The sequence below is a fragment of the Gavialis gangeticus genome, unplaced genomic scaffold, assembly GCF_001723915.1.
Source record: "Gavialis gangeticus isolate Ggan-Ray unplaced genomic scaffold, GavGan_comp1, whole genome shotgun sequence".
In the NCBI taxonomy this organism is placed as follows: domain Eukaryota; kingdom Metazoa; phylum Chordata; order Crocodylia; family Gavialidae; genus Gavialis; species Gavialis gangeticus.
Genome location: NW_017729002.1, coordinates 5052019 through 5056244, shown reverse-complemented (window position 1 = coordinate 5056244; position 4226 = coordinate 5052019). Strand labels below are relative to the sequence as shown.

General features: G+C 48.1%; 1 protein-coding gene across 3 annotated transcripts in view; it reads left to right on the top strand.

Annotated features, from left to right (window-relative positions):
- The window catches only part of CIITA (class II major histocompatibility complex transactivator), a 60038-nt gene that overhangs the window by 53618 nt on the left and 2194 nt on the right, over positions 1-4226 (top strand). The window lies entirely within an intron of this gene.

Below are 4226 nucleotides of genomic sequence, written 5' to 3'. Positions count from 1 at the left end.
GAGGCGCGGGGGGCGCGGGGGGGGGGGGGGGGGGATAGACCCTGTGCCCCTGCAAAAGGGGAGGAACGAACCTAGGGCTAGATTAACGACGGACGGTGATAGGATTTTTTTTTGTTGTTGTTGTCACAGATTGGTGGTAGAGTGTGTTGAAGATAACCATTGTTAAGATAGACTGGGAATAGTTCATCAGGCAGAACTGAATAAGGGTACCCATTGCTCAGAGTTCCCTAGCAAGACTGAGGCCTGGGACCAAAAAGATAAGGTTTGGGTAGACATGGCCCAGGAAGGGATTATGGAAAGCCAGGGGCTGGATGAGCTGGCATGGCAATTGAGATTGCAGGAGGTAGAAGAACAAGTGGTTCGGCTCGAACAGGAGCTAGAACCTGCAAAGGCCCAGAGAGAAGGGGCCGAGGTTAAATCTGCCGCACTGGAGGGACAACTGTCACCGGGGAAAAGGGATGGGGTGGCGAAGGAAATCCAACGCCTCAACTGCTGAGGCGGTAAGAAAAAGAAAATTAGGGCGGGTGATGGCCCAAGAGGCCAGGACAGGGAGGACAGGCTGCGCATGTTGCAGACAGAGTTGGCGGCCTGGAGGGCACGCTGTCCTGAGGGTGGGGCGAAACAAGCAGGAGAACAGCGAGAGCTACAACAAAGGCTAGAGGTAGCAAAAGGTTTAATAGAAGCCGTCCAGAAAGAAATCCGTAGCCAGGAGGATCAGATAAAGGATCTACGAGAGGACAGAGAGAAGTGGCAAGAAGGATGTCAGGAAGCTGCGCAGGAGGTCAGACAGCTATGGGAACAGCTGCATAATAACTGGGCTCAAGTAGAAAATGATAACAAAATAATAGTACAGGAGATGGAGAAGGTAAAAATTTACATGAGCAATTATGAGGCATTACAGGAGCAATGTCAAGCCCTCAAGAAAGAGCGGGGAGACCAGAGGAAAGAGAACGCTGAGCTGAGATCTCGGATCCAGAGCCTAGAGACCGAGAAAGATCAGCTCATGGAACAAGCTCGGTCACTTGAAACCCTTCTAGAGGATGGCCAAGCCAGAGAGGAAGGCTTAGCCGCAGACAAGGCCCAGTTACAGTGGGAGATACAAAAGATGAGTGAGGGACTAGACCACTTAAGGGAACAGGGTAAGTCACTAGAAACCCTCCTAAGGGAGAGCCGGGCCAAAGAGACATGCCTCATCACCAAACAGGGCCAGCTGCAGAGGGAGTCGCAAGCCCTGAAGGAAGAGCTGCAGGAGATAGAGAGCGACAAGCGGAAGCTCCTAGAGATAAATAGCCAAGCGGCCTTGGAACTCAGTCAGTTCCGAGAGGTCGAGAGAGGCAAGCAGGAGAGAACAGGAATCACAAACCATGATGATCACAGACAGCCTAGAGAGAAAGTTGGAGGCTTTTGAAGGCCAATTAACGGAGTACGGGAGAACCACACAATGGGAACTCCAGGAGAGGGGGTTGCTCATAGAAACCTTAAGACAAACTGAGGCACAAGTTAAAGACCTTTGGGCTATTATTCTACAAGGTCCGGGGAAGGAGGAACCTCCTGGTAACCAAAATCTGGAGTGCTCTGGTGAGCAAGTCGGGCCAGGACAAGCGGAGAGGAACACCTGGGAGGAAAGCCTCACAGAGCCGAGGGGGGAGGCCTGGCTTAGAGAGATCCAGTCAGCCCTCCTAGAACACTGGGAGCAGAAGTGGACCCGATGGCAGGAGCTCCACTCGCAAAGACTGAACCACCTAGAAAACCAGGTGGGGAAGCTGGCCTGAAGGCCGGGTAAGGGGGAGAGAGTATCCCCTAGTAAAGGACAGCATGAGGCGTTGGGCCCAGTTGAGAAAGACAGCAAAGGAGGAGGAAAAGGCCTCTCTAAGGAGGGAGCCCCCACGTCCAATGGACAGGGGCAGTGTACAGATAGACTCGCGTCTAAGACCAGACGAGCAGAGGATTGGTGTTAGGACCAGGGGAGTGAGGCAAACCAAAAAAGTAAAGACCGTCCAAGCCTATGAAAAGAGGAGGGAAGTACAGTCCGCTAGAGGGAAGGTACAGCCGGAGACCAGGCCACATCTGTATATGAGCGGTATTCCCCAACAGATTATGTGGAGATCATGGCTGCTCCTAGGGCCCACTCCGTGACACTTGCCTTTAAGATCGTTACATTTCTTCACTGACTACATAGTTCTATATTTTCTTGTGCAGAAAACTGAGGCAGGGTGGGGGGGACAAGAAAATACCTCTCTGTGCCCTAGACCTCCTACCAAATATACTGATCCTGATGGTTTTCTAGAACTGAACTCCAACATTGGTCATTGTAAGAGGACAGCTAGTTACCATTTAACTCATTAGAGTTAATTCAGAGAGAGGCTTTCCAGAGGGGTTCGGAAACCATGACATTTCATTATTTAACATGGAAAGACATATGCAGAGCTTGATTTTTTTTAAACCCAAAAAAAACACACTTCCTGTGAGATGCTCTGGTGTGATCCTGGATTTTTCTGTGTAGCTCTGGTTTCCTTTCTGATCCAGGGAGTCTTTCTTGACTTCAGCTTGCCTTCTCTGACCCTGGCAGGTCCTTCACCTAACCTCCCTTTGCTGACCTCCACCTGCACCATACTACAAAAAGCATGCTTGTACCTCCCTTCTGCTAAGACTTCCAGTGTTGCCTCCATCAGGCTTCACTTCTTGTTCCTTCTGTGAGCCAAATCAAACCCATCCTTTGCTACTTTTGTCTCTCTTTGTTGCTTGGAGAATTCCTACTCTCCACACCCTTTACTACAGACAAGTAGGAAAAATCTAATTCCCTCAGCTCTAGTCACCTTCTTGTCATACCCATTGTTGGTCAAAGTGTTGGTGTTAAAGTACATTCCACTCTAGTTGGTGGTGACGTGTCACATGAGGCATTCATGATACAGACACTTACAAAATAACAACTGTATTACAACTGTGCAGTAATGCATACAGTTCATAGGTCACATACAGCTGTCCCCCAGATCATCCTATTGCTGTGATAGTTAGGCTTTGTCTACAGTGACATTTTGGGCCAGACCTAAGGATCATCCTCTACCAGCTTGAGCCACCTGAGCTGCTTCTCCTCTATCTGTATCCTACCTTGAGGCCTGTGGAGCTTCCTTGAACGCAGCCATTCTGGAAATCAGTCTTTAGACTGCATCCCTCCTCTGGGGAGCACTGGGGAGGAGAAGTAAGGTGCAGGGGTCCAGGAATTTAGGACCAGGGCTTTGTGGGTTTGCTGTTGGAGGACCACACCTATGCTCAGGGCTGGGTGACCTCTGAAGACCCTGCAGAGTGGGGCAGACTGCATCCCAGCTCCCCTTTGGGCCTTGACAGTCAGCAAAGCTTGTGATCTCAGGCCAGGCTGTGTCAGGGGATTGATCTTTGGGGTTTTCAGTGTAGGTGGATAGTGGGTTTGGGCTCAGGGTTGGCTTCATAGTCAAGCCTAACAACCAATATAGTACCCTGAAAGGTGAAGTTCCTTCTTGATAATAGGGAATGAGGCACTGATTTAAGGGACCACATCTTGGGTTTTCATGGAGGGGAGGGGACAGAACTTGCCAAGAAAGAAACTTGTTCTCCCTCAGCCAACCTAAGGGAATCCTTGCTCTAAAAACAGCATAGACGAAAGCCAATCAGTGGCTGCTGGTTACTTCCAAGGGCACATGAGGGTGAAAAGATTCTGCCAAAATATAAGCATTTACATTGCTTCCTTTATTAGAAAAACCTATCCGCATTTAAAGTCTGCACTCAAATCATGACCACTTAACCCTTCTTCATGCTGATGTCTACTTCTAGGTACTAGAACATCTTACTGAACATGATGCATACTTGCACCTGTCCTGATTTTCTGATCTGCACAGAGGTTTTCACTTGCCTGTCTGTTCCCTATATTCCTCCAGAAAATATCAATAAAATTATTCAAATTCTTATGCAGGCACAGCAATCATTTTGTTAAAGTCCACAGTATTTTTTCAAAGTGTAATCTTATAAAGCAGGAGTTTTGTCACAGAATTACAGCCTCATTTTCCAGTTCTGTAAACATTTTTAGAAACGCTCTTCCAATGTTTTTCTTGTTTTCTTTTATGCCTTAATAAAAAGGGGAGGAAATGGAAACCATTGTGCCTTGTACTCCAAAAATGTTGGGAAAGAAGTGATTTGACAAGGGACAGCTTGGTCATTTTCTCCATATCTTTTTTTTTTTTTTTTTTTTTTTT